This window comes from Sinocyclocheilus grahami, unplaced genomic scaffold, assembly GCF_001515645.1.
Source record: "Sinocyclocheilus grahami isolate Dianchi unplaced genomic scaffold, SAMN03320097.WGS_v1.1 scaffold2.1, whole genome shotgun sequence".
Classification (NCBI taxonomy): domain Eukaryota; kingdom Metazoa; phylum Chordata; class Actinopteri; order Cypriniformes; family Cyprinidae; genus Sinocyclocheilus; species Sinocyclocheilus grahami.
In genome coordinates, this window is record NW_015505181.1 from 1,577,436 (window position 1) to 1,587,513 (window position 10,078).

At 36.4% G+C, this 10,078-nt stretch overlaps 1 pseudogene; it reads right to left on the reverse strand.

Annotated features, from left to right (window-relative positions):
• Positions 1-2,005: 2,005 nt before the first annotated feature.
• LOC107555448 (uncharacterized) overlaps positions 2,006-10,078 on the reverse strand; it is a 15,451-nt pseudogene continuing 7,378 nt past the window's right edge.

A 10,078-nucleotide genomic window follows, 5' to 3' on the forward strand; every position in this document is an offset into this window, starting at 1 on the left:
GTTTTATTCTCTTAATATAAACCATACAAATGTTAATTCCAGTTTCAGACATTTAAACACATGCTTTGCAAAAGAAGTTAACTTTGTGGTTATCAATGCATTGTTAATAAGCCAGTGAATAAAGTTGTAAAACTTGCAGTATAAACAACCGAAGATAGAAAAGAAAAAACAAAGAACAGTGGTATATATCAAATGTTTTAAGTGGTCATTAAAATGTCTTAATTGCTCTAATTTTTGATGTTGAAGACTTCAGTATGTAAATTGCAATGTAGTATTGCAATGTCTTTATGATAAAAAAATGAATGTTTTTAATTTCTTGTGCACTGAAAGTTTGACTATTGAAACCTCACATCAATAAACTTCTCTAGCCTTATTACCACACCGTTTGAGACCTTTTATGGTAGATTTCAGTGTAAACACCACAAGAATTACATTTCAAACAATTAGGGCTGGAGGAATGCTGACAAAATGTTTTCAGTCTCTTTTTGTTCTCTCATATCTGCATATGTAGAGAGACCAAGGTACTAGGGTTTTTGAATTAATATTTTTTGTGTGTGAATTATATTTACTAAACATTTTTGTCTAATATGCTAATATGTATGCTTAGCTCCATATTGATATATTATATTGCAAATTAGAAACTATTTTTGATGCTACTATTTCTATTTTTGCCCCACTCTCTCCTGTAAGATCTGTTGTTTTTGAAAAATTGTCTTGGTGATGATTCTAGTTACTCTTACTCTTTTGTATAGTATGTGAATAAAAATAAACTAATATCAAACTGATATCTCACTAACAGACACGCTATTGGTTTTGTGAAATCTTTAAATAACAAGTGTCCTTTACAGTTTCCTTTCCCAGCATGACTTATCATTTAAATGCCTTTATGCCTAAAAGTGTTTTTATTGGATAGTTCACCCAAAAATGTGAGTTTTGTCATTATTTACTAACCCTCGTGCATGCCGTTTAAACCCATGTGACTTTCTTCTGTGAGACACAAAAAGGTCCCAGTTGCCCTTTTCCACACAGTTAGTCCACATGGGGATGCAAAAGCACAATGAAAGTATCATTATACTGGTGCTTACAATGGTATATGGGTTTGGAAGCACAAGGGTTGTAAATAACAAGAGTATTTCCATTTTTGTGTCAACTAATTCTTTGCACATACTTCTGCCCTATCTATTATTGTTTTATTAAAGTCATATGTTAGAGGAGAGAAGCAGCATGTGACTTGAAAGCAATGCAATAATGCACATCTGAGACAAGACAGAGACGTGAAGAAAAAAACCCCCTAACCAACTGACTTGAGATTGTTTTATTGTAAATAGTTTTAATGAAAAACACACTGTTAATGTTGACTGTACCTAACCGCACTATAAAGCACCCACTTTAATCTGTTTTACTCATTTGTTTATTGGTACTGAATAAAATATATTGTTGTTAGATTCCTTTTATCAATATGTGACCCTGGACCACAAAACCAGTCTTAAATCGCTGGGGTATATTTGTAGCAATAGCCAAAAAAACATGGGTCAAAAAAAGATCTGTAAATATATTAAAACTAAATTTTTGATTAGTAATATGCATTGCTAAAAACTTAATTTGGACAACTTTAAAGGCGCTTTTCTCAATATTTAGATTTTTTTGCACCCTCAGATTCCAGATTTTCAAATAGTCGTATCTCGGCCGAATATTGTCCTATCCTAACAAACCATACATCAATGGAAAGCTTATTTATTCAGCTTTCAGATTATGTATAAATCTCAATTTAGAAAAATTTACCCTTATGACTGGTTTTGTGGTCCAGGGTCACGTATGAGCCAAGCACATCATTAGATTAATTATTAAATTCTGACATAAAGTCGACACTAGAATGTGGCTTCATTCCACCTGCCCTGTATATACAGTATATATTCATTTATTTATATACACTCCATATATATATATTTGTGTGTTTGAATATCCAGATCAGTACAATCTTAACTGATATTAAAGAAAAAAGAACTCTCTTCTCTTTTTCTAAGAATTAATTATATTTTCTGTTCAACATTTCATGGTCAGATTGCCAAGTCAATATGTGCAAAGAGAAGATGAATGTGTCAAGTTTAGTTTGTGCAGGAATGCTTAAAATATTTTCATATTTCATACCAATGGACCATCTGCCAGATCAATAATTTCCTGTTCTAGTACTATATCCTAGTTGTAGACACCTTTTGAGCAATACAAAATGTCTTTTAAAATGTATTGTAATTCCATATACAGAATGAGAAAAAACTACCTGCTGACATTTTGCCTCCCAATTTATGGTTTGTTTTGAATAAATATTTAACTCCATCATCTCTGGGTTTCTGTTCTCCATGATGTGTTTTTCTATCATATTGGAAACTTCAAAGAATGTTGAATTTCTGTTTGAACAAGATCACTTGGGACACCCGACTGAAAAGACCACCAGAGCTAGTCACCAGCATATGTTTTGGCTACTGGTCACAGCATGTTTCTTAGGCTAGACCAACTCCAGACCAGCACTGACCAAGATGCCGTTCTAAGCGGGTCTTTTCAGCAGAGCAAAAATGAATTGTGAGTCACTTACTTTTTGCTGTCTGTAAAACAGGACAGTCATGAGCAGAAGTTCACCACACCCTAATGTAATTATGAGCATGGTGCCAAAAGATATGATTGTACTGCTGGATTGTTCTGTGGCAGAGTTCCAGTGTGTTTCTCTGTCTGGATGAGTCTGGTCTTTCACCTCCTGCCTATCCTGGGATCTGCTGTCTGTGATAACCAAAGGCATCTTTGGTGACTCATCACAGAATTAATAACACATGACTGAAGAGAAACATGTTTGATGTCTACTATTCACTGAGAACAGTTAATTGAAATAAAGCTTAAATAAAATTAAGTATAAAACTTTAAATAAAAACAAAAAATAAATTAAGCCTAAACAGTGATATTAAAAAATGAAACTAAAATTAAAATGGAAATGGAAAACATCAAAATAAAAGCTAATTCAAAATATTAATAAAAAGTAATAAAGAATACTAAAATAACGCTACTATCCTTCTCACCTTTCCTGAGCTTCGCCTCATGGATGGTTCTCATAAAATTCCTTGGCACCCTCACCGGACTTTGGGTGTGTGTTTGGAAATTTTCAGGAGGGCTGTTTAAATGACCTGGCTGTTCAACAAGGTTGCTCAGGCCTTCTGATGAATGCGCAGCTGCTTTCAAAGACAGAACTGTGGTCGTGACTGGTACAATGTGTTTACTCAGTTGAAGCATTTGGGAAGGCTTGCCTTTTATCTCTGTGGTCTTAATATCTTTATATGTTGGCTCAGATGTTGCAGTAACCCAGTTCTGTGATAATTTCACATAGGAACTTGATGGTCCTTCTTGGCTTTTGGAATCTAAAGACCTCTTGGCAAGTAAAAGCGGTGTACTCCTCTCCACACTGTCCTGTGTGCTATCGCTTTTTTGATTGGGGCCAGAGGAGGTTGACTCAGCTCTTGAGTCAGTTCTGCTCGGAAATACATCCTGAAAATTTGTAAGTGAAGGGAAAAGATCCAGTGATGGCAAATGATCCATTTCTGAATTTGAAGTTTCTTCATGAAAAGCTGGAGTGCTACCAAAGAGGAAGTTGGTTAAATCTCCTTGTGTTGATCTCCATGTGGCAGGCGCCTCTAGAGCTAGTGGGACAGCAGACTTGAATTGTTCAGTTTTTTTAATTACCACCATGCAAGGTTACCACAGATGAAAAAGATGATCTTTGTGAGGATGGAGTAGGTTTCAGGTTAATATTCCAATGGCTTGTGGATTCAGATGTCTTAGATGATCCAATGCTCACTGTTGGACAAATGCAGGGGCAATCGGAGGCACCTAGAGGAAATGTAGTGGAAATGTAATGCAAATTATGATAAAAGCACAACTTAAGTAAGATTAGCTGGGGCTTCGCTAATCTTTTGCTAATGAGATTAATTTTGAGAGCCTGTTATGCTCTATTTAAGGTTCTTTCCCCCTTTTTAATGAATTTCATTTGTATTGCACTGCTTGTCTGTGTTGTGTGGTCCAGATAGACAAAAACGTTGATTCGTTCAAAAATGAAAGAAGTGATTGCTTATGAATCAGTCTTGGATCATTTCATCTAACGATTCATTCAAAAACACTAAAAATTAATTAGTTCAGAAATGAAATGCCTTTATGGTGTGTTGCTCGGAGGCACACTTCAGCTTCATTATAACTTTTCATAGGCGGTGCAAAAATGGAAAACGTAACTGGCAACATTGCGTCTAAAATGTAAGTCACTCAGTATTATAGGGGTTATTCACAGCTGGCAAGATGGGCTTTTGATAAAATGTGTCTGTCTGTGCAGTAGAAATGCAATTTTAAAAAAAAATCTGTGCTACTTGACAAGAGAAAACAGAGAAAAGGGGCTATGGAGTTTACATTTTGCTAGAAAGCAAGGGAAATTTCAACAGAAATAATACACCGACTGCCACCCCCCATGGAAATGCATTCAAAAATACATATTAAGTATGAAGTATGAAAAACCCTGAAGCTGCCAAAAGCTCACCGGATAATGCCAAATGACATATTTTTTACTAACAAATAAACAGGTAGATGTGGGTGCAGGTAACATGGAGAAAAAGTAAACATTGTTCATTTACATATAAGTTGGTTGTAAATGGGAAAATTTGTTCTTTAACTTCTTGTTAAAATGTTGCATAAAAGTTCTTGAAATCTTGCGAGACCGATACCGTGTACTGTAATTTGAGATGATTACTGGACTCAGCAGTTGTGCTACCTGCTGTTTGGCTGAGAGGTTCAGTGGTGGATTCTGGGAAATCTTCTGTGTACTCTTCCTCACAGTTCCAGTCTACAGGTTTGTCGCTCTGAGTCATCAGACCCATATACATGCGAATCACTTCCTCAGCTTTCTCCAAAGCTCCCCTGGGCAAAGTCATGTGGGTTCTTAAGAACTTCATCGGGCTATCCTGTAGGGTGAAAAACATGTTTTTTTCCAGAAGAATTAGGCTATTACTCTCTGCAGTGTACTGAACGCCAACAACTGGGAAACCAGGTGGCAGGCTACACAGGTCATTGTAAAATTATTTTCATGCAAAGTTTTAATTCAAGCAGACCATTAAATAACAGATCCATTGCCTTTTGGGGTTAAAATAATTTTAGCGCGGGGCCCGGTGCGACCTCACCAGTTGCACCCCCCTAAGGACGTCCCCGATGACACCCATATCTGTTAATTAAGTAAACAGACAGGTTTTTATGCATAGTTAATAGACTACATTATTAGGTTACTTTGACCATCGTCCACTATAGATCAACATCTATAAAGGTGAGAATCAAGATATTTAATGATATAGTTAATGCGTTTGGGAATGTTTCGAATAAACAGGAAAAAATAAATAAAACATGTGCTGTTGTGGCTGCTGTGTGTCACATGTCACATTTCACCCCCATTTTATTAAAATTTTTTACCCTTTTATTAATTAGCTTAAAGGGGTCATATGATGCTATTTTAAAGATCATTCTTTTGTGTATTTGGTGTAACAGAATGTTGACATGCTTTAATGTTCAAAAAACACACATTTTTCTAAACTTTTTGTTCAATGAAACTTTGCTCCCATCAACCACTGTCACATATCCAAACACAGCAGTCAGAATAAACCCCAAGAAAAACTTATTTTGCTTTTGGTGTGTACTTTCTTAGTTCCCCCGGTTACATCCATATTACAGAAAATGGCCAGAATTCAACATTTAGTAAAACATTTTAGTAATACAGTCCAACATTACTGCAATAAAATCTGTTTTAATAAAGTAATTGTTAACAAAAGTCAACAAAATAATTTTTGCCAAAACCACTAGCTACTGTCCAAGACTCTTGGTTTCTTTACTTTTTCCCCTTGAAACTGTTTTTCAAGGGGAAAAATTTATGTACCTAGAATTCAATGCCTAATGTTTCAGCATTTTTCTTTAATCTGCAAGATGTTTTGTTATTTGTCATTTAAAAGACTTGCAATTATTTGGTATAATTATCATTTATCATTTATCACAAACATTTGTATGAGGTATTTCTAAGCAGCTTGATAAAGTAATTACTCTTTCATTTCCTGTTGATTATTTGTTTGGTTTTGTTACATTTGTAGACAATTATGCTGTTAAACACAATAACGTATGAAACTTACAGAAGTACGAGGCAAATATCTTCTTCCATAATCCTATTTGTAACTAATAGACCATTTTAAGCACCACTGCTTTCAAAGAGAATAAAAATGGACTTTGTTACCTCAATCTCCTCATTGATTGGAGGGATGCATCTCTGGGAGTAAATGTTGTAGATCAAGTTCTTCAGTGAATTAGTATAGCGGTAATTGTCTGAGTCCTTAGCATATCTGAATTGGGTGTTGAGTAGCTCCAGTATATGAGGGAAAGCTGCTTTAACATAACACACAACACTCTGGAACACACAAACATATGACAAACACAATGAGCATTCGATATTATCACACACATTGATGTTATTCAGACCTGGGTCACACATTATAACACACAGGCCTATTTTTAATTTGTTATACACCATGTTTCTTTATTCTAAATTTTGTGAGTTTTTATCCCTTTTGTAATACAAGCTTTCCAATAGACAGTGATAATAAATGTCATGCTTCATATCAAACCCGCTCTTTCTTGCACTCCATTTGAATGCTGATGAGGAGTCTCAAATCTCTGCAGAAGGCTACATGTACATGTGGCCATCAGCACTTTTTCTTTCTTACAAATGAGGGAGGAAATGTTCGCTGCATTCCCTAAAATAAATTGTCTCTACATTGTCTTCAATTGTCTTTACCTTTACAGCGCTTGCTCAGTAGGTCCTCTGCAGTGAATGGGTGCCATCAGAATGAGAGTCCAAACAGCTGATAAAAACATCACAGTGATCCACAAATAATCCAGTCCATCAATTAATGTCTTAAGAAGTCAAAAGTTGCTTGTTTGCAAGAAGAAAATCCACCATGAAGGCATTTTAAAACCTAAAAAGTCACTTCTTGCCAAAATACCAGCCAGTAAGCCATAATAACCTGGCTTCCTCCAGTGAAAAAGTCCATCCCCTGTTATAGATGGTCTCAAATTTTCAACAAACAGTTTGAAGTTAAAAACACACACAGCTTTTCATAAGATTTTAGTTGATGGACTGGAGTTGAGTTGTGATGTGATGTTTTATCAGCTGTTTTGTCACTGACATTTCCTGCAAAGGCTTACTCATATAGTATTTGGGTGGAGTGGAACTTATCCAGGTTACACTTTATTTTGATAGTCCACTTTAGACATTCTATTAACTATAAGTAACTTTGTAACTACATGTCAACTAATTCTTATTAATTTGCAACTACATATCTACTAACTCTCAGAGTAGACTGTTAGGGTAGGTTTAGGGTTAGTAGAATAAGTTGACAAAGAAAGTTTTAGAAGATATTAAGCAGACAGTCTACTAATACTCTACTAATGGCTAGTTGACATGTAGTTGCAAAGTTACTTACTGTTAATAGAATGTCTAAAGTGGACTATCGAAATAAAGTGTTACCCTTATCCATACAGACTTTCAGTAGTTTCACACAAATAGCACAGGGAAAGTACCCTCAGGGAGAAGTGACTTGGTCAAACACACAATTACAGCAGAATTATTGCTGGCTTGCCTTGGGAGCCTGAAATCTTTGAATTGTCACTTCAACTGTTTCCACCATTCTCACAGTCAGATTCAACATGCATTCTTCAAATATAAGGGATATCTGGCCATATATAAACAATTCCTGCTGAATTGCAGGGATCCCAAAACACATCTGTGTCCAGAGCAGTCTTCAAGCTGTGATCTTTCAAACTCTTAACATGACTGATGGCCTTGTAAATTTCCAAAAGCATGTTTCGACTATTTCACTATTTTTGCTCTGCCAGTGGTCTCCTTCAAGTAAATGTTTCCTCTTCACACTTTACATCCACCATGCTAAGAGTTTGAAAGCCTTTATAAACAGACTCTCTCTGACTTCAACAATCAGTAAAAATAGCTTAATTTGATAACGTTTCATTCCTGGTGCTAAAGAGTGTGATGAGCTTCAAACTTCATCATGTGAAAACACTGGCAGTGTAAATAAGGCATGACATATATGCAGTGATGCATTTGCGTGTTAAGGTTTTATGTAAACTAAAAAATTAAATTAAAAAAAATTAAATTATAATTGCTCGTTTCTTTATAAAAGTACTGATAGGCTAAAAAAAATTCTTGTCCACTTTGAAAAAATCTGAACCACTTTGCTTTAACAAATACATTGACCAGAATTCTTTTGTCCAGGGCTTACTAAAATAAACACATAAAGTAATTAATGTGGAAGATAAATGACAAGAAGACAAAAGGATGTTTATTTCTACTGACAACAGCAAACTTCACTTAGATATCTCGTAACTGGTTATTGTAAGTGTGCAACCATCTCACACCTTCCCCCAAAACTCCCTTGGCCATATTAAAAATCTGGGGCTCTGAGCGATGCATTCAAAACTTTTTTGGAGCTCTGGACCAGGTGAGCAAGTAAACTATTCTGAGACAGTCCACTGAGACCCTGTCTGCCTTATCCAGCCCCAGTTAACTTTCAGTGCTAGAGAGGCTTTACACATTAAAGTACTTTTGTACAAAACAAGCTAACTAAATACTATAACAACATACACAATCTACACACTGTATTACAGACACAACATGATGTCAACACTATAGTCATGGTATGGCTCAGCATTTGTGCAGTTTCTCAGTTCAAACCAAATGAGTATGAGTAAAAAAATTATAATAAAATGTCCAAACAATCAGTCTCTGCTGAAGCAAAGAAACAAACCGCAATGACCCACAGGACTTGCTCCCGCAACTTTTTATAACTGACTTACTTCTATTTTATTACCAATTGGACAATATTGTCGTCGCACACATATCAGTATCGAATTATGGCAGCTAAATCAGCAAAACAAGGCAAAAAGTATCAGAAAGTTTAGGTGTGCGGAGATGACGGTAAAGATGTTAGCATGGCAGCTATATCTATTATCTAACCAGGAGGTACGCCGGTCTGCTCTCTTTAGAGACTTTAAAACCACTGTTTCGACACTCAAGGCAAAGCTGGACCAAATTCAAGCTAACATGTTGGAACATTCCTCGAAGATTGCTTTGCTTGCAAATTCACAGGACAAGTGCACACATGCCTTAGAAACTACCTGTGCTATGTTAACAAAGAGCAACTCTAAACTGCTTGCCAAAGTTGTGGATCTCGAGTTCCGTAGCCAGCGTAACAACATAAGAATTATTTGACTACCTGAATCCTGTGAAGGGCCTCAGCCCTCTGTCTTCTCAGAGCTACTTGCAGAAGTGTTTGGGGATGGAGTCCTGGAATCTCCGCTGAAATGTGAGATAGCACATCGGTCGCTGTCTGACAAACTGAGGCCGTGGGCAGAGGCCTAGGCCTGTTATCGTCTGGCTTCACAAGTTTCAGCAGAAGGAAAAGATAATTCACAAGGCCAGAGCGGCACTCCAATTGCTATCTATGAGGACTATGCTCTGCGGGTGCTGGAACAACATTCCAAGTACAAAGAAGTGCTGTCTGAACTTTACAAACTGAGCCTAAACCAACGCTTTTGATCCCGGCCTGGAGGGAGGGAGATAGGAGAAGGCTTGCATCAGTTGCTGAAGCCAAGGACTACATTGCATCTTTACGTTCTGCTGAGGACTAAACCCAAAGCGACTGATACAGTAATTTGTGGTTGGTTCGGTTAGTGACTCAAGATGCAGCATTCGCTAAATGTTTTGATTCCAATAAAGATTTAAGTGGCTGACTCGTTATCGCTTGGTTGTTGCATATGAATATGCCAATGTTCTGTTTATTCTAGATTTATAGATACCTCTCGTTAGACATTATGGATGGGCTGTGTGCACCCTCGTGTTCACTTAACGGAGGGTTAGCTTAGGCGGAGCAGTTGGCTCAGGCGACCAAGGTGTAGGCGGGGATCCGGAAGGATATATATATTTATATTTATATATATATATATATAT